We start from the raw sequence: 18,516 nt of genomic DNA on the forward strand, positions 1-18,516 counted from the left end.
AGAGAATGGCCTATCTGACTACTATCTATTTAGTTATATCTACTGCAAAAGTTGAAATGGACTGATGAACGATTCCGTAACAAAAAAAGGGTCTTCCATAATGAGAGAACTAAGCTGTGCCCACCAGGTCTCGAACCTGTTACCTTCCGCGTGTTAGGCGGATGTGATAACCACTACACCATGGGCACGCACATGTGCTCAATCTATTAGAAAATTCTCAGTTAATAATCCATTTAACCAGCTGAGTTATTGCTATTATTTTAATACGCATTTGGAGAGAATGGCCTATCTGACTACTATCTATTTAGTTATATTTATTGTAAAAGTTGGAATGGACAGATGAACGATTCCGTAACAAAAAAATGCGTCTTCCACAATGAGAGAACTTAGCTGTCCCTACCAGGTCTCGAACCTTAGACTTTCCGCGTGTTAGGCGGGTGTGATAACCACTACACCATGGGCACGCACATGTGCTCAATCTATTAGAAAATTCAGAGTTAAAAATCAATTTAATCAGCTGAATTTTTGCAATTATTTTAATACGCATTTGGAGAGAATGGCCTATCTGACTACTATCTATTTAGTTATATCTACTGTAAAAGTTGAAATGGACAGATGAACGATTCTGTAAAAATGAAAATGTGTCTTCCAGAATGAGAGAACTTAGCTGTGCCCATCAGGTCTCGAACCTTGGACCTTCCGCGTGTTAGGCAGATGTGATAACCTCTACACCATGGGCACGCACATATGCTCAATCTATTAGAAAATTCTCAGTTAAAAATCAAATTAATCAGCTGAATTGTTGCTATTATTTTAATACGCATTTGGAGAGAATGGCCTATCTGACTACTATCTATTTAGTTATATCTACTGTAAAAGTTGGAATGGACAGATGAACGATTCCGTAACAAAAAAAAAGGGTCTTCCATAATCAGAGAACTTAGCTGTGCCCATCAGGTCTCGAACCTTGGACCTTCCGCGTGTTAGGCAGATGTGATAACCTCTACACCATGGGCACGCACATATGCTCAATCTATTAGAAAATTCTCAGTTAAAAATCCATTTAACCAGCTGAATTATTGCTATTATTATAATACGTATTTGGAGAGAATGGCCTATCTGATTACTATCTATTTAGTTATATCTACTGTAAAAGTTGAAATGGACAGATGAACGATTCCGTAACAAAAAAAGGGTCTTCCACAATGAGAGAACTTAGCTGTGCCCATCAGGTCTCGAACCTTGGACCTTCCGCGTGTTAGGCAGATGTGATAACCTCTACACCTTGGGCACGCACATATGCTCAATCTATTAGAAAATTCTCAGTTAATAATCCATTTAACCAGCTGAATTATTGCTATTATTATAATACGTATTTGGAGAGAATGGCCTATCTGACTACTATCTATTTAGTTATATCTACTGTAAAAGTTGAAATGGACAGATGAACGATTCCGTAACAAAAAAAGGTCCTTTCACAATGAGAGAACTTAGCTGGGCCCATCAGGTCTCGAACCTTGGACCTTCCGCGTGTTAAGCAGATGTGATAACCTCTACACCATGGGCACGCACATATGCTCAATCTATTAGAAAATTCTCAGTTAAAAATCAAATTAATCAGCTGAATTGTTGCTATTATTTTAATACGCATTTGGAGAGAATGGCCTTTCTGACTACTATCTATTTAGGTATATCTACTGTAAAAGTTGGAATGGACAGATGAACGATTCCGTAACAAACAGATGTGTCTTCCACAATGAGAGATTTTAGCTGTGCCCATCAGGTCTCGAACCTTGGACCTTCCGCGTGTTAGGCAGATGTGATAACCTCTACACCATGGGCACGCACATATGCTCAATCTATTAGAAAATTCTCAGTTAAAAATCAAATTAATCAGCTGAATTGTTGCTATTATTTTAATACGCATTTGGAGAGAATGGCCTATCTGACTACTATCTATTTAGTTATATCTACTGTAAAAGTTGGAATGGACAGATGAACGATTCCGTAACAAATAAATGCGTCTTCCACAATGAGAGAACTTAGCTGTGCCCACCAGCTAAGTGTTCCGCGTGTTAGGCGGATGTGATAACCACTACACCATGGGCACGCACATGTGCTCAATATATTAGAAAATTCTCAGTTGAAAATCAATTTAATCAGCTGAATTTTTGCTATTATTTTAATACGCATTTGGAGAGAATGGCCTATCTGACTACTGTCTATTTAGTTATATCTACTGTAAAAGTTGGAATGGACAGATGAACGATTCCGTAACAAAAAAATGCGTCTTCCATAATGAGAGAACTTAGCTGTGCCCACCAGGTCTCGAACCTGGGACCTTCCGCGTGTTAGGCGGATGTGATAACCACTACACCATGGGCACGCACATGTGTTCAATCTATTAGAAAATTCTCAGTTAATAATCCATTTAACCAGCTGAATTATTGCTATTATTTTAATACGCATTTGGAGAGAATGGCCTATCTGACTACTATCTATTTAGTTATATCTACTGTAAAAGTTGGAATGGACAGATGAACGATTCCGTAACAAAAAAATGCGTCTTCCACAATGAGAGAACTTAGCTGTGCCCACCAGGTCTCGAAACTGGGACCTTCCGCGTGTTAGGCGGATGTGATAACCACTACACCATGGGCACGCACATATGCTCAATCTATTAGAAAATTCTCAGTTGAAAATCAATTTAATCAGCTGAATTTTTGCTATTATTTTAATACGCATTTGGAGAGAATGGCCTATCTGACTACTATCTATTTAGTTATATCTACTGTAAAAGTTGGAATGGACAGATGAACGATTCCGTAACAAAAAAATGCGTCTTCCACAATGAGAGAAGTTAGCTGTTCCCACCAGGTCTCGAACCTGGGACCTTCCCACGTGTTAGGCGGATGTGATAACCACTACACCATCAGCACGCACAGGTGCTCAATATATTAGAAAATTCTCAGTTAATAATCCATTTAATCAGCTGAATTTTTGCTATTATTTTAATACGCATTTGGAGAGAATGGCCTATCTGACTACTATCTATTTAGTTATATCTACTGCAAAAGTTGAAATGGACAGATGAACGATTCCGTAACAAAAAAAAAGGGTCTTCCATAGTGAGAGAACTTAGGTGTGCCCACCAGGTCTCGAACCTGGGACCTTCCGCTTGTTAGGCGGATGTGATAACCACTACACCATGGGCACGCACATGTGTTCAATCTATTAGAAAATTCTCAGTTAATAATCCATTTAACCAGCTGAATTATTGCTATTATTTTAATACGCATTTGGAGAGAATGGCCTATCTGACTACTATCTATTTAGTTATATCTACTGCAAAAGTTGAAATGGACAGATGAACGATTCCGTAACAAAAAAAGGGTCTTCCATAATGAGAGAACTTAGCTGTGCCCACCAGGTCTCGAACCTGGGACCTTCCGCGTGTTAGGCGGATGTGATAACCACTACACCATGGGCACGCACATGTGCTCAATCTATTAGAAAATTCTCAGTTAATAATCCATTTAACCAGCTTAGTTATTGCTATTATTTTAATACGCATTTGGAGAGAATGGCCTATCTGACTACTATCTATTTAGTTATATCTACTGTAAAAGTTGGAATGGACAGATGAACGATTCCGTAACAAAAAAATGCGTCTTCCACAATGAGAGAACTTAGCTGTCCCTACCAGGTCTCGAACCTTAGACTTTCCGCGTGTTAGGCGGGTGTGATAACCACTACACCATGGGCACGCACATGTGCTCAATCTATTAGAAAATTCAGAGTTAAAAATCAATTTAATCAGCTGAATTTTTGCAATTATTTTAATACGCATTTGGAGAGAATGGCCTATCTGACTACTATCTATTTAGTTATATCTACTGTAAAAGTTGAAATGGACAGATGAACGATTCAGTAAAAATGAAAATGTGTCTTCCACAATGAGAGAACTTAGCTGTGCCCACCAGGTCTCGAACCTGGGACCTTCCGCGTGTTAGGCGGATGTGATAACCACTAAACCATGGGCACGCACATATGCTCAATCTATTAGAAAATTCTCATTTGAAAATCAATTTAATCAGCTGAAATTTTGCTATTATTTTAATACGCATTTGGAGAGAATGGCCTATCTGACTACTATCTATTTAGTTATATCTACTGCAAAAGTTGAAATAGACAGATGAACGATTCCGTAACAAAAAAAAAGGGTCTTCCATAATAAGAGAACTTAGCTGCGCCGATCAGGTCTCGAACCTGTGACCTTCCCACGTGTTAGGCGGATGTGATAACCACTACACCATGGGCACGCACATGTGCTCAATCTATTTGAAAATTCTCAGTTAATAATCTATTTAACCAGCTGAATTATTGCTAATATTTTAATACGCATTTGGAGAGAATGGCCTATCTGACTACTATCTATTTAGTTATATCTACTGTAAAAGTTGGAATGGACAGATGAACGATTCCGTAACAAAAAAATGCGTCTTCCACAATGAGAGAACTTAGCTGTGCCTACCAGGTCTCGAACCTTAGACTTTCCGCGTGTTAGGCGGATGTGATAACCACTACACCATGGGCACGCACATGTGCTCAATCTATTAGAAAATTCAGAGTTAAAAATCAATTTAATCAGCTGAATTTTTGCAATTATATTAATACGCATTTGGAGAGAATGGCCTATCTGACTACTATCTATTTAGTTATATCTACTGTAAAAGTTGAAATGGACAGATGAACGATTCTGTAAAAATGAAAATGTGTCTTCCACAATGAGAGAACTTAGCTGTGCCCACCAGGTCTCGACCCTGGGACCTTCCGCGTGTTAGGCGGAAGTGATAACCACTACACCATGGGCACGCACATATGCTCAATCTATTAGAAAATTCTCATTTGAAAATCAATTTAATCAGCTGAATTTTTGCTATTATTTTAATACGCATTTGGAGAGAATGGCCTATCTGACTACTATCTATTTAGTTATATCTACTGCAAAAGTTGAAATGGACAGATGAACGATTCCGTAACAAAAAAAAAGGGTCTTCCATAATGAGAGAACTTAGCTGCGCCGATCAGGTCTCGAACCTGTGACCTTCCCACGTGTTAGGCGGATGTGATAACCACTACACCATGGGCACGCACATGTGCTCAATCTATTTGAAAATTTTCAGTTAAAAATCACATTAATCAGCTGAATTTTTGCAATTATTTTAATACGCATTTAGAGAGAAGCCCTATCTGACTACTATCTATTTAGTTATATCTACTGTAAAAGTTGAAATGGACAGATGAACGATTCTGTAAAAATGAAAATGTGTCTTCCACAATGAGAGAACTTAGCTGTGCCCACCAGGTCTCGAACCTGGGACCTTCCGCGTGTTAGGCGGATGTGATAACCACTACACCATGGGCACGCACATATGCTCAATCTATTAGAAAATTCTCATTTGAAAATCAATTTAATCAGCTGAATTTTTGCTATTATTTTAATACGCATTTGGAGAGAATGGCCTATCTGACTACTATCTATTTAGTTATATCTACTGTAAAAGTTGAAATGGACAGATGAACGATTCCGTAACAAACAGATGTGTCTTCCACAATGAGAGAACTTAGCTGTGCCCATCAGGTCTCGAAAATTGGACCTTCCGCGTGTTAGGCAGATGTGATAACCTCTACACCATGGGCACGCACATATGCTCAATCTATTAGAAAATTCTCTGTTAAAAATCAATTTAATCAGCTGAATTTTGGCTATTATTTTAATACGCATTTGGAGAGAATGGCCTATCTGACTACTATCTATTTAGATATATCTACTGTAAAAGTTGAAATGGACAGATGAACGATTCCGTAGCAAAAAAAGGGTCTTCTGCAATGAGAGAACTTAGCTGTGCCCATCAGGTCTCGAACCTTGGACCTTCCACGTGTTAGGCAGATGTGATAACCTCTACACCATGGGCACGCACATATGCTCAATCTATTAGAAAATTCTCAGTTAATAATCCATTTAACCAGCTTAATTATTGCTTTTATTATAATACGTATTTGGAGAGAATGGCCTATCTGACTACTATCTATTTAGTTATATCTACTGTAAAAGTTGGAATGTACAGATGAACGATTCCGTAACAAAAAAAGTGTCTTCCACAATGAGTGAACTTAGCTGTGCCCATCAGGTCTCGAACCTTGGACCTTCCGCGTGTTAGGCAGATGTGACAACCTCTACACCATGGGCACGCACATATGCTCAATCTATTAGAAAATTCTCAGTTGAAAATCAATTTAATCAGCTGAATTGTTGCTATTATTTTAATACGCATTTGGAGAGAATGGCCTATCTGACTACTATCTATTTAGGTATATCTACTGTAAAAGTTGGAATGGACAGATGAACGATTCCGTAACAAACAGATGTGTCTTCCACAATGAGAGAACTTAGCTGTGCCCATCAGGTCTCGAACCTTGGACCTTCCGCGTGTTAGGCAGATGTGATAACCTCTACACCATGGGCACGCACATATGCTCAATCTATTAGAAAATTCTCAGTTGAAAATCAATTTAATCAGCTGAATTGTTGCTATTATTTTAATACGCATTTGGAGAGAATGGCCTATCTGACTACTATCTATTTAGTTATATCTACTGTAAAAGTTGGAATGGACAGATGAACGATTCCGTAACAAAAAAATGCGTCTTCCATAATGAGAGAACTTAGCTGTGCCCACCAGGTCTCGAACCTGGGACCTTCCGCGTGTTAGGCGGATGTGATAACCACTACACCATGGGCACGCACATGTGCTCAATCTATTAGAAAATTCTCAGTTGAAAATCCATTTAACCAGCTGAATTATTGCTATTATTTTAATACGCATTTGGAGAGAATGGCCTATCTGACTACTATCTATTTAGTTATATCTACTGTAAAAGTTGGAATGGACAGATGAACGATTCCGTAACAAAAAAATGCGTCTTCCACAATGAGAGAACTTAGCTGTGCCCACCAGGTCTCGAACCTGGGACCTTCCGCGTGTTAGGCGGATGTGATAACCACTACACCATGGGCACGCACATGTGTTCAATCTATTAGAAAATTCTCAGTTAATAATCCATTTAACCAGCTGAATTATTGCTATTATTTTAATACGCATTTGGAGAGAATGGCCTATCTGACTACTATCTATTTAGTTATATCTACTGTAAAAGTTGGAATGGACAGATGAACGATTCCGTAACAAAAAAATGCGTCTTCCACAATGAGAGAACTTAGCTGTGCCCACCAGGTCTCGAAACTGGGACCTTCCGCGTGTTAGGCGGATGTGATAACCACTACACCATCAGCACGCACAGGTGCTCAATATATTAGAAAATTCTCAGTTAATAATCCATTTAATCAGCTGAATTTTTGCTATTATTTTAATACGCATTTGGAGAGAATGGCCTATCTGACTACTATCTATTTAGTTATATCTACTGTAAAAGTTGGAATGGACAGATGAACGATTCCGTAACAAAAAAAAGGGTCTTCCAAAATGAGAGAACTTAGGTGTGTCCACCAGGTCTCGAACCTGGGACCTTCCGCTTGTTAAGCGGATGTGATCACCACTACACCATGGGCACGCACATGCGTTCAATCTATTAGAAAATTCTCAGTTAATAATCCATTTAACCAGCTGAATTATTGCTATTATTTTAATACGCATTTGGAGAGAATGGCCTATCTGACTACTATCTATTTAGTTATATCTACTGTAAAAGTTGGAATGGACAGATGAACGATTCCGTAACAAAAAAATGCGTCTTCCACAATGAGAGAACTTAGCTGGGCCCACCAGGTCTCGAAACTGGGACCTTCCGCGTGTTAGGCGGATGTGATAACCACTACACCATGGGAACGCACATGTGCTCAATCTATTAGAAAATTCTCAGTTAATAATCCATTTCACCAGCTTAGTTATTGCTATTATTTTAATACGCATTTGGAGAGAATGGCCTATCTGACTACTATCTATTTAGTTATATCTACTGCAAAAGTTGAAATGGACAGATGAACGATTCCGTAACAAAAAAAGGGTCTTCCATAATGAGAGAACTTAGCTGTGCCCACCAGGCCTCGAACCTGGGACCTTCCGCGTGTTAGGCGGATGTGATAACCACTACACCATGGGCACGCACATGTGCTCAATCTATTAGAAAAATCTCAGTTAATAATCCATTTAACCAGCTTAGTTATTGCTATTATTTTAATACGCATTTGGAGAGAATGGCCTATCTGACTACTATCTATTTAGTTATATCTACTGCAAAAGTTGAAATGGACTGATGAACGATTCCGTAACAAAAAAAGGGTCTTCCATAATGAGAGAACTAAGCTGTGCCCACCAGGTCTCGAACCTGTTACCTTCCGCGTGTTAGGCGGATGTGATAACCACTACACCATGGGCACGCACATGTGCTCAATCTATTAGAAAATTCAGAGTTAAAAATCAATTTAATCAGCTGAATTTTTGCAATTATTTTAATACGCATTTGGAGAGAATGGCCTATCTGACTACTATCTATTTAGTTATATCTACTGTAAAAGTTGAAATGGAGAGATGAACGATTCTGTAAAAATGAAAATGTGTCTTCCACAATGAGAGAACTAAGCTGTGCCCACCAGGTCTCGAACCTGGGACCTTCCGCGTGTTAGGCGGATGTGATAACCACTACACCATGGGCACGCGCATATGCTCAATCTATTAGAAAATTCTCATTTGAAAATCAATTTAATCAGCTGAATTTTTGCTATTGTTTTAATACGCATTTGGAGAGAATGGCCTATCTGACTACTATCTATTTAGTTATATCTACTGCAAAAGTTGAAATGGACAGATGAACGATTCCGTAACAAAAAAAAAGGGTCTTCCATAATGAGAGACCTTAGCTGCGCCGATCAGGTCTCGAACCTGTGACCTTCCCACGTGTTAGGCGGATGTGATAACCACTACACCATGGGCACGCACATGTGCTCAATCTATTTGAAAATTCTCAGTTAATAATCCATTTAACCAGCTGAATTATTGCTATTATTTTAATAAGCATTTGGAGAGAATGGCCTATCTGACTACTATCTATTTAGTTATATCTACTGTAAAAGTTGGAATGGACAGATGAACGATTCCGTAACAAAAAAATGCGTCTTCCACAATGAGAGAACTTAGCTGTGCCTACCAGGTCTCGAACCTTAGACTTTTCGCGTGTTAGGCGGATGTGATAACCACTACACCATGGGCACGCACATGTGCTCAATCTATTAGAAAATTCAGAGTTAAAAATCAATTTAATCAGCTGAATTTTTGCAATTATATTAATACGCATTTGGAGAGAATGGCCTATCTGACTACTATCTATTTAGTTATATCTACTGTAAAAGTTGAAATGGACAGATGAACGATTCTGTAAAAATGAAAATGTGTCTTCCACAATGAGAGAACTTAGCTGTGCCCACCAGGTCTCGAACCTGGGACCTTCCGCGTGTTAGGCGTATGTGATAACCACTACACCATGGGCACTCACATATGCTCAATCTATTAGAAAATTCTCATTTGAAAATCAATTTAATCAGCTGAATTTTTGCTATTATTTTAATACGCATTTGGAGAGAATGGCCTATCTGACTACTATCTATTTAGTTATATCTACTGCAAAAGTTGAAATGGACAGATGAACGATTCCGTAACAAAAAAAAAAGGGTCTTCCATAATGAGAGAACTTAGCTGCGCCGATCAGGTCTCGAACCTGTGACCTTCCCACGTGTTAGGCGGATGTAATAACCACTACACCATGGGCACGCACATGTGCTCAATCTATTTGAAAATTCTCAGTTAATAATCCATTTAACCAGCTGAATTATTGCTATTATTTTAATACGCATTTGGAGAGAATGGCCTATCTGACTACTATCTATTTAGTTATATCTACTGTAAAAGTTGGAATGGACAGATGAACGATTCCGTAACAAAAAAATGCGTCGTCCACAATGAGACAACTTAGCTGTGCCTACCAGGTCTCGAACCTTAGACTTTCCGCGTGTTAGGCGGATGTGATAACCACTACACCATGGGCACGCACATGTGCTCAATCTATTAGAAAATTCAGAGTTAAAAATCAATTTAATCAGCTGAATTTTTGCAATTATTTTAATACTCATTTGGAGAGAATGGCCTATCTGACTACTATCTATTTAGTTATATCTACTGTAAAAGTTGAAATGGACAGATGAACGATTCTGTAAAAATGAAAATGTGTCTTCCACAATGAGAGAACTTAGCTGTGCCCACCAGGTCTCGAACCTGGGACCTTCCGCGTGTTAGGCGGATGTGATAACCACTACACCATGGGCACGCACATATGCTCAATCTATTAGAAAATTCTCATTTGAAAATCAATTTAATCAGCTGAATTTTTGCTATTATTTTAATACGCATTTGGAGAGAATGGCCTATCTGACTACTATCTATTTAGTTATATCTACTGTAAAAGTTGGAATGGACAGATGAACGATTCCGTAACAAAAAAATGCGTCTTCCACAATGAGAGAACTTAGCTGCGCCCACCAGGTCTCGAAACTGGGACCTTCCGCGTGTTAGGCGGATGTGATAACCACTACACCATGGGCACGCACATGTGCTCAATCTATTTGAAAATTCTCAGTTAATAATCCATTTAACCAGCTGAATTATTGCTATTATTTTAATACGCATTTGGAGATTGGCCTATCTGACTACTATCTATTTAGTTATATCTACTGTAAAAGTTGGAATGGACAGATGAACGATTCCGTAACAAAAAAATGCGTCTTCCACAATGAGAGAACTAAGCTGTGCCCACCAGGTCTCGAACCTGGGACCTTCCGCGTGTTAGGCGGATGTGATAACCACTACACCATGGGCACGCACATGTGCTCAATATATTAGAAAATTCTCAGTTAATAATCCATTTAATCAGCTGAATTTTTGCTATTATTTTAATACGCATTTGGAGAGAATGGCCTATCTGACTACTATCTATTTAGTTATATCTACTGCAAAAGTTGAAATGGACAGATGAACGATTCCGTAACAAAAAAAGGGTCTTCCATAATGAGAGAACTAAGCTGTGCCCACCAGGTCTCGAACCTGGGACCTTCCGCTTGTTAGGCGGATGTGATAACCACTACACCATGGGCACGCACATATGCTCAATCTATTAGAAAATTCAGAGTTAAAAATCAATTTAATCAGCTGAATTTTTGCAATTATTTTAATACGCATTTGGAGAGAATGGCCTATCTGACTACTATCTATTTAGTTATATCTACTGTAAAAGTTGAAATGGACAGATGAACGATTCTGTAAAAATGAAAATGTGTCTTCCACAATGAGAGAACTTAGCTGTGCCCACCAGGTCTCGAACCTGGGACCTTCCGCGTGTTAGGCGGATGTGATAACCACTACACCATGGGCACGCACATATGCTCAATCTATTAGAAAATTCTCATTTGAAAATCAATTTAATCAGCTGAATTTTTGCTATTATTTTAATACGCATTTGGAGAGAATGGCCTATCTGACTACTATCTATTTAGTTATATCTACTGCAAAAGTTGAAATGGACAGATGAACGATTCCGTAACAAAAAAAAAAGGTCTTCCATAATGAGAGAACTTAGCTGCGCCGATCAGGTCTCGAACCTGTGACCTTCCCACGTGTTAGGCGGATGTGATAACCACTACACCATGGGCACGCACATATGCTCAATCTATTAGAAAATTCTCAGTTGAAAATCAATTTAATCAGCTGAATTTTTGCTATTATTTTAATACGCATTTGGAGAGAATGGCCTATCTGACTACTATCTATTTAGTTATATCTACTGTAAAAGTTGGAATGGACAGATGAACGATTCCGTAACAAAAAAATGCGTCTTCCACAATGAGAGAACTTAGCTGTGCCCACCAGGTCTCGAAACTGGGACCTTCCGCGTGTTAGGCGGATGTGATAACCACTACACCATCAGCACGCACAGGTGCTCAATATATTAGAAAATTCTCAGTTAATAATCCATTTAATCAGCTGAATTTTTGCTATTATTTTAATACGCATTTGGAGAGAATGGCCTATCTGACTACTATCTATTTAGTTATATCTACTGTAAAAGTTGGAATGGACAGATGAACGATTCCGTAACAAAAAAAAGGGTCTTCCATAATGAGAGAACTTAGGTGTGTCCACCAGGTCTCGAACCTGGGACCTTCCGCTTGCTAAGCGGATGTGATAACCACTACACCATGGGCACGCACATGCGTTCAATCTATTAGAAAATTCTCAAGTAATAATCCATTTAACCAGCTGAATTATTGCTATTATTTTAATACGCATTTGGAGAGAATGGCCTATCTGACTACTATCTATTTAGTTATATCTACTGTAAAAGTTGGAATGGACAGATGAACGATTCCGTAACAAAAAAATGCGTCTTCCACAATGAGAGAACTTAGCTGGGCCCACCAGGTCTCGAAACTGGGACCTTCCGCGTGTTAGGCGGATGTGATAACCACTACACCATGGGCACGCACATGTGCTCAATATATTAGAAAATTCTCAGTTAATAATCCATTTAATCAGCTGAATTTTTGCTATTTTTTTAATACGCATTTGGAGAGAATGGCCTATCTGACTACTATCTATTTAGTTATATCTACTGCAAAAGTTGGAATGGACAGATGAACGATTCCGTAGCAAAAAAATGCGTCTTCCACAATGAGAGAACTTAGCTGCGCCCACCAGGTCTCGAAACTGGGACCTTCCGCGTGTTAGGCGGATGTGATAACCACTACACCATGGGCACGCACATGTGCTCAATCTATTTGAAAATTCTCAGTTAATAATCCATTTAACCAGCTGAATTATTGCTATTATTTTAATACGCATTTGGAGAGAATGGCCTATCTGACTACTATCTATTTAGTTATATCTACTGTAAAAGTTGGAATGGACAGATGAACGATTCCGTAACAAAAAAAATGCGTCTTCCACAATGAGAGAACTTAGCTGTGCCCATCAGGTCTCGAACCTGTGACCTTCCCACGTGATAGGCGGATGTGATAACCACTACACCATGGGCACGCACATGTGCTCAATATATTAGAAAATTCTCCGTTAATAATCCATTTAACCAGCTGAGTTATTGCTATTATTTTAATACGCATTTGGAGATTGGCCTATCTGACTACTATCTATTTAGTTATATCTACTGTAAAAGTTGGAATGGACAGATGAACGATTCCGTAACAAAAAAATGCGTCCTCCACAATGAGAGAACTTAGCTGTGCCCACCAGGTCTCGAACCTGGGACCTTCCGCGTGTTAGGCGGATGTGATAACCACTACACCATGGGCACGCACATGTGCTCAATATATTAGAAAATTCTCAGTTAATAATCCATTTAATCAGCTGAATTTTTGCTATTATTTTAATACGCATTTGAAGAGAATGGCCTATCTGACTACTATCTATTTAGTTATATCTACTGCAAAAGTTGAAATGGACAGATGAACGATTCCGTAACAAAAAAAAGGGTCTTCCATAATGAGAGAACTAAGCTGTGCCCACCAGGTCTCGAACCTGGGACCTTCCGCTTGTTAGGCGGATGTGATAACCACTACACCATGGGCACGCACATATGCTCAATCTATTAGAAAATTCAGAGTTAAAAATCAATTTAATCAGCTGAATTTTTGCAATTATTTTAATACGCATTTGGAGAGAATGGCCTATCTGACTACTATCTATTTAGTTATATCTACTGTAAAAGTTGAAATGGACAGATGAACGATTCTGTAAAAATGAAAATGTGTCTTCCACAATGAGAGAACTTAGCTGTGCCCACCAGGTCTCGAACCTGGGACCTTCCGCGTGTTAGGCGGATGTGATAACCACAACACCATGGGCACGCACATATGCTCAATCTATTAGAAAATTCTCATTTGAAAATCAATTTAATCAGCTGAATTTTTGCTATTATTTTAATACGCATTTGGAGAGAATGGCCTATCTGACTACTATCTATTTAGTTATATCTACTGCAAAAGTTGAAATGGACAGATGAACGATTCCGTAACAAAAAAAAAAGGTCTTCCATAATGAGAGAACTTAGCTGCGCCGATCAGGTCTCGAACCTGTGACCTTCCCACGTGTTAGGCGGATGTGATAACCACTACACCATGGGCACGCACATATGCTCAATCTATTAGAAAATTCTCAGTTGAAAATCAATTTAATCAGCTGAATTTTTGCTATTATTTTAATACGCATTTGGAGAGAATGGCCTATCTGACTACTATCTATTTAGTTATATCTACTGTAAAAGTTAGAATGGACAGATGAACGATTCCGTAACAAAAAAATGCGTCTTCCACAATGAGAGAACTTAGCTGTGCCCACCAGGTCTCGAAACTGGGACCTTCCGCGTGTTAGGCGGATGTGATAACCACTACACCATCAGCACGCACAGGTGCTCAATATATTAGAAAATTCTCAGTTAATAATCCATTTAATCAGCTGAATTTTTGCTATTATTTTAATACGCATTTGGAGAGAATGGCCTATCTGACTACTATCTATTTAGTTATATCTACTGCAAAAGTTGAAATGGACAGATGAACGATTCCGTAACAAAAAAAGGGTCTTCCATAATGAGAGAACTAAGCTGTGCCCACCAGATCTCGAACCTGGGACCTTCCGCTTGTTAGGCGGATGTGATAACCACTACACCATGGGCACGCACATATGCTCAATCTATTAGAAAATTCAGAGTTAAAAATCAATTTAATCAGCTGAATTTTTGCAATTATTTTAATACGCATTTGGAGAGAATGGCCTATCTGACTACTATCTATTTAGTTATATCTACTGTAAAAGTTGAAATGGACAGATGAACGATTCTGTAAAAATGAAAATGTGTCTTCCACAATGAGAGAACTTAGCTGTGCCCACCAGGTCTCGAACCTGGGACCTTCCGCGTGTTAGGCGGATGTGATAACCACTACACCATGGGCACGCACATATGCTCAATCTATTAGAAAATTCTCATTTGAAAATCAATTTAATCAGCTGAATTTTTGCTATTATTTTAATACGCATTTGGAGAGAATGGCCTATCTGACTACTATCTATTTAGTTATATCTACTGCAAAAGTTGAAATGGACAGATGAACGATTCCGTAACAAAAAAAAAAGGTCTTCCATAATGAGAGAACTTAGCTGCGCCGATCAGGTCTCGAACCTGTGACCTTCCCACGTGTTAGGCGGATGTGATAACCACTACACCATGGGCACGCACATATGCTCAATCTATTAGAAAATTCTCAGTTGAAAATCAATTTAATCAGCTGAATTTTTGCTATTATTTTAATACGCATTTGGAGAGAATGGCCTATCTGACTACTATCTATTTAGTTATATCTACTGTAAAAGTTGGAATGGACAGATGAACGATTACGTAACAAAAAAATGCGTCTTCCACAATGAGAGAACTTAGCTGTGCCCACCAGGTCTCGAAACTGGGACCTTCCGCGTGTTAGGCGGATGTGATAACCACTACACCATCAGCACGCACAGGTGCTCAATATATTAGAAAATTCTCAGTTAATAATCCATTTAATCAGCTGAATTTTTGCTATTATTTTAATACGCATTTGGAGAGAATGGCCTATCTGACTACTATCTATTTAGTTATATCTACTGTAAAAGTTGGAATGGACAGATGAACGATTCCGTAACAAAAAAAAAGGGTCTTCCATAATGAGAGAACTTAGGTGTGTCCACCAGGTCTCGAACCTGGGACCTTCCGCTTGTTAAGCGGATGTGATAACCACTACACCATGGGCACGCACATGCGTTCAATCTATTAGAAAATTCTCAAGTAATAATCCATTTAACCAGCTGAATTATTGCTATTATTTTAATACGCATTTGGAGAGAATGGCCTATCTGACTACTATCTATTTAGTTATATCTACTGTAAAAGTTGGAATGGACAGATGAACGATTCCGTAACAAAAAAATGCGTCTTCCACAATGAGAGAACTTAGCTGGGCCCACCAGGTCTCGAAACTGGGACCTTCCGCGTGTTAGGCGGATGTGATAACCACTACACCATGGGCACGCACATGTGCTCAATATATTAGAAAATTCTCAGTTAATAATCCATTTAATCAGCTGAATTTTTGCTATTTTTTTAATACGCATTTGGAGAGAATGGCCTATCTGACTACTATCTATTTAGTTATATCTACTGCAAAAGTTGGAATGGACAGATGAACGATTCCGTAACAAAAAAATGCGTGTTCCACAATGAGAGAACTTAGCTGCGCCCACCAGGTCTCGAAACTGGGACCTTCCGCGTGTTAGGCGGATGTGATAACCACTACACCATGGGCACGCACATGTGCTCAATCTATTTGAAAATTCTCAGTTAATAATCCATTTAACCAGCTGAATTATTGCTATTATTTTAATACGCATTTGGAGAGAATGGCCTATCTGACTACTATCTATTTAGTTATATCTACTGTAAAAGTTGGAATGGACAGATGAACGATTCCGTAACAAAAAAAATGCGTCTTCCACAATGAGAGAACTTAGCTGTGCCCATCAGGTCTCGAACCTGTGACCTTCCCACGTGATAGGCGGATGTGATAACCACTACACCATGGGCACGCACATGTGCTCAATATATTAGAAAATTCTCCGTTAATAATCCATTTAACCAGCTGAGTTATTGCTATTATTTTAATACGCATTTGGAGATTGGCCTATCTGACTACTATCTATTTAGTTATATCTACTGTAAAAGTTGGAATGGACAGATGAACGATTCCGTAACAAAAAAATGCGTCCTCCACAATGAGAGAACTTAGCTGTGCCCACCAGGTCTCGAACCTGGGACCTTCCGCGTGTTAGGCGGATGTGATAACCACTACACCATGGGCACGCACATGTGCTCAATATATTAGAAAATTCTCAGTTAATAATCCATTTAATCAGCTGAATTTTTGCTATTATTTTAATACGCATTTGAAGAGAATGGCCTATCTGACTACTATCTATTTAGTTATATCTACTGCAAAAGTTGAAATGGACAGATGAACGATTCCGTAACAAAAAAAGGGTCTTCCATAATGAGAGAACTAAGCTGTGCCCACCAGGTCTCGAACCTGGGACCTTCCGCTTGTTAGGCGGATGTGATAACCACTACACCATGGGCACGCACATATGCTCAATCTATTAGAAAATTCAGAGTTAAAAATCAATTTAATCAGCTGAATTTTTGCAATTATTTTAATACGCATTTGGAGAGAATGGCCTATCTGACTACTATCTATTTAGTTATATCTACTGTAAAAGTTGAAATGGACAGATGAACGATTCTGTAAAAATGAAAATGTGTCTTCCACAATGAGAGAACTTAGCTGTGCCCACCAGGTCTCGAACCTGGGACCTTCCGCGTGTTAGGCGGATGTGATAACCACTACACCATGGGCACGCACATATGCTCAATCTATTAGAAAATTCTCATTTGAAAATCAATTTAATCAGCTGAATTTTTGCTATTATTTTAATACGCATTTGGAGAGAATGGCCTATCTGACTACTATCTATTTAGTTATATCTACTGCAAAAGTTGAAATGGACAGATGAACGATTCCGTAACAAAAAAAAAAGGTCTTCCATAATGAGAGAACTTAGCTGCGCCGATCAGGTCTCGAACCTGTGACCTTCCCACGTGTTAGGCGGATGTGATAACCACTACACCATGGGCACGCACATATGCTCAATCTATTAGAAAATTCTCAGTTGAAAATCAATTTAATCAGCTGAATTTTTGCTATTATTTTAATACGCATTTGGAGAGAATGGCCTATCTGACTACTATCTATTTAGTTATATCTACTGTAAAAGTTAGAATGGACAGATGAACGATTCCGTAACAAAAAAATGCGTCTTCCACAATGAGAGAACTTAGCTGTGCCCACCAGGTCTCGAAACTGGGACCTTCCGCGTGTTAGGCGGATGTGATAACCACTACACCATCAGCACGCACAGGTGCTCAATATATTAGAAAATTCTCAGTTAATAATCCATTTAATCAGCTGAATTTTTGCTATTATTTTAATACGCATTTGGAGAGAATGGCCTATCTGACTACTATCTATTTAGTTATATCTACTGCAAAAGTTGAAATGGACAGATGAACGATTCCGTAACAAAAAAAGGGTCTTCCATAATGAGAGAACTAAGCTGTGCCCACCAGGTCTCGAACCTGGGACCTTCCGCTTGTTAGGCGGATGTGATAACCACTACACCATGGGCACGCACATATGCTCAATCTATTAGAAAATTCAGAGTTAAAAATCAATTTAATCAGCTGAATTTTTGCAATTATTTTAATACGCATTTGGAGAGAATGGCCTATCTG

The 18,516-nt window shown here is 38.7% G+C and overlaps 28 non-coding genes across 28 annotated transcripts; all 28 read right to left on the bottom strand.

The window, feature by feature from the left end:
• Nucleotides 1–2,313: 2,313 nt before the first annotated feature.
• Nucleotides 2,314–2,386, bottom strand: Trnav-aac (transfer RNA valine (anticodon AAC)). The gene has a single exon. It is a non-coding gene; the product is annotated as a tRNA-Val (tRNA).
• Nucleotides 2,387–2,589: 203 nt separating this feature from the next.
• On the bottom strand, nt 2,590–2,662 carry Trnav-aac (transfer RNA valine (anticodon AAC)). The gene has a single exon. It is a non-coding gene; the product is annotated as a tRNA-Val (tRNA).
• Nucleotides 2,663–3,143: 481 nt separating this feature from the next.
• On the bottom strand, nt 3,144–3,216 carry Trnav-aac (transfer RNA valine (anticodon AAC)). The gene has a single exon. It is a non-coding gene; the product is annotated as a tRNA-Val (tRNA).
• Nucleotides 3,217–3,418: 202 nt separating this feature from the next.
• On the bottom strand, nt 3,419–3,491 carry Trnav-aac (transfer RNA valine (anticodon AAC)). Its single transcript has one exon. It is a non-coding gene; the product is annotated as a tRNA-Val (tRNA).
• Nucleotides 3,492–3,971: 480 nt separating this feature from the next.
• On the bottom strand, nt 3,972–4,044 carry Trnav-aac (transfer RNA valine (anticodon AAC)). The gene has a single exon. It is a non-coding gene; the product is annotated as a tRNA-Val (tRNA).
• A 1,312-nt stretch (nt 4,045–5,356) lies between these two features.
• Nucleotides 5,357–5,429, bottom strand: Trnav-aac (transfer RNA valine (anticodon AAC)). The gene has a single exon. It is a non-coding gene; the product is annotated as a tRNA-Val (tRNA).
• Nucleotides 5,430–6,734: 1,305 nt separating this feature from the next.
• On the bottom strand, nt 6,735–6,807 carry Trnav-aac (transfer RNA valine (anticodon AAC)). The gene has a single exon. It is a non-coding gene; the product is annotated as a tRNA-Val (tRNA).
• A 203-nt stretch (nt 6,808–7,010) lies between these two features.
• Nucleotides 7,011–7,083, bottom strand: Trnav-aac (transfer RNA valine (anticodon AAC)). Its single transcript has one exon. It is a non-coding gene; the product is annotated as a tRNA-Val (tRNA).
• Nucleotides 7,084–7,562: 479 nt separating this feature from the next.
• Trnav-aac (transfer RNA valine (anticodon AAC)) lies at nt 7,563–7,635 on the bottom strand. The gene has a single exon. It is a non-coding gene; the product is annotated as a tRNA-Val (tRNA).
• Nucleotides 7,636–8,113: 478 nt separating this feature from the next.
• On the bottom strand, nt 8,114–8,186 carry Trnav-aac (transfer RNA valine (anticodon AAC)). Its single transcript has one exon. It is a non-coding gene; the product is annotated as a tRNA-Val (tRNA).
• A 479-nt stretch (nt 8,187–8,665) lies between these two features.
• Trnav-aac (transfer RNA valine (anticodon AAC)) lies at nt 8,666–8,738 on the bottom strand. The gene has a single exon. It is a non-coding gene; the product is annotated as a tRNA-Val (tRNA).
• A 1,590-nt stretch (nt 8,739–10,328) lies between these two features.
• Trnav-aac (transfer RNA valine (anticodon AAC)) lies at nt 10,329–10,401 on the bottom strand. Its single transcript has one exon. It is a non-coding gene; the product is annotated as a tRNA-Val (tRNA).
• A 477-nt stretch (nt 10,402–10,878) lies between these two features.
• Trnav-aac (transfer RNA valine (anticodon AAC)) lies at nt 10,879–10,951 on the bottom strand. The gene has a single exon. It is a non-coding gene; the product is annotated as a tRNA-Val (tRNA).
• A 202-nt stretch (nt 10,952–11,153) lies between these two features.
• On the bottom strand, nt 11,154–11,226 carry Trnav-aac (transfer RNA valine (anticodon AAC)). The gene has a single exon. It is a non-coding gene; the product is annotated as a tRNA-Val (tRNA).
• A 204-nt stretch (nt 11,227–11,430) lies between these two features.
• Nucleotides 11,431–11,503, bottom strand: Trnav-aac (transfer RNA valine (anticodon AAC)). Its single transcript has one exon. It is a non-coding gene; the product is annotated as a tRNA-Val (tRNA).
• Nucleotides 11,504–12,260: 757 nt separating this feature from the next.
• Trnaa-agc (transfer RNA alanine (anticodon AGC)) lies at nt 12,261–12,333 on the bottom strand. Its single transcript has one exon. It is a non-coding gene; the product is annotated as a tRNA-Ala (tRNA).
• A 756-nt stretch (nt 12,334–13,089) lies between these two features.
• On the bottom strand, nt 13,090–13,163 carry Trnad-auc (transfer RNA aspartic acid (anticodon AUC)). Its single transcript has one exon. It is a non-coding gene; the product is annotated as a tRNA-Asp (tRNA).
• A 201-nt stretch (nt 13,164–13,364) lies between these two features.
• On the bottom strand, nt 13,365–13,437 carry Trnav-aac (transfer RNA valine (anticodon AAC)). The gene has a single exon. It is a non-coding gene; the product is annotated as a tRNA-Val (tRNA).
• A 203-nt stretch (nt 13,438–13,640) lies between these two features.
• On the bottom strand, nt 13,641–13,713 carry Trnav-aac (transfer RNA valine (anticodon AAC)). The gene has a single exon. It is a non-coding gene; the product is annotated as a tRNA-Val (tRNA).
• Nucleotides 13,714–13,917: 204 nt separating this feature from the next.
• Nucleotides 13,918–13,990, bottom strand: Trnav-aac (transfer RNA valine (anticodon AAC)). The gene has a single exon. It is a non-coding gene; the product is annotated as a tRNA-Val (tRNA).
• Nucleotides 13,991–14,746: 756 nt separating this feature from the next.
• On the bottom strand, nt 14,747–14,819 carry Trnav-aac (transfer RNA valine (anticodon AAC)). Its single transcript has one exon. It is a non-coding gene; the product is annotated as a tRNA-Val (tRNA).
• Nucleotides 14,820–15,023: 204 nt separating this feature from the next.
• Nucleotides 15,024–15,096, bottom strand: Trnav-aac (transfer RNA valine (anticodon AAC)). Its single transcript has one exon. It is a non-coding gene; the product is annotated as a tRNA-Val (tRNA).
• Nucleotides 15,097–15,854: 758 nt separating this feature from the next.
• On the bottom strand, nt 15,855–15,927 carry Trnav-aac (transfer RNA valine (anticodon AAC)). The gene has a single exon. It is a non-coding gene; the product is annotated as a tRNA-Val (tRNA).
• A 756-nt stretch (nt 15,928–16,683) lies between these two features.
• On the bottom strand, nt 16,684–16,757 carry Trnad-auc (transfer RNA aspartic acid (anticodon AUC)). Its single transcript has one exon. It is a non-coding gene; the product is annotated as a tRNA-Asp (tRNA).
• Nucleotides 16,758–16,958: 201 nt separating this feature from the next.
• On the bottom strand, nt 16,959–17,031 carry Trnav-aac (transfer RNA valine (anticodon AAC)). The gene has a single exon. It is a non-coding gene; the product is annotated as a tRNA-Val (tRNA).
• A 202-nt stretch (nt 17,032–17,233) lies between these two features.
• Trnav-aac (transfer RNA valine (anticodon AAC)) lies at nt 17,234–17,306 on the bottom strand. The gene has a single exon. It is a non-coding gene; the product is annotated as a tRNA-Val (tRNA).
• Nucleotides 17,307–17,510: 204 nt separating this feature from the next.
• Trnav-aac (transfer RNA valine (anticodon AAC)) lies at nt 17,511–17,583 on the bottom strand. Its single transcript has one exon. It is a non-coding gene; the product is annotated as a tRNA-Val (tRNA).
• A 756-nt stretch (nt 17,584–18,339) lies between these two features.
• Nucleotides 18,340–18,412, bottom strand: Trnav-aac (transfer RNA valine (anticodon AAC)). The gene has a single exon. It is a non-coding gene; the product is annotated as a tRNA-Val (tRNA).
• Nucleotides 18,413–18,516: the final 104 nt, after the last annotated feature.

This window comes from Argiope bruennichi, chromosome 7 (assembly GCF_947563725.1).
Source record: "Argiope bruennichi chromosome 7, qqArgBrue1.1, whole genome shotgun sequence".
Classification (NCBI taxonomy): Eukaryota; Metazoa; Arthropoda; class Arachnida; order Araneae; family Araneidae; genus Argiope; species Argiope bruennichi.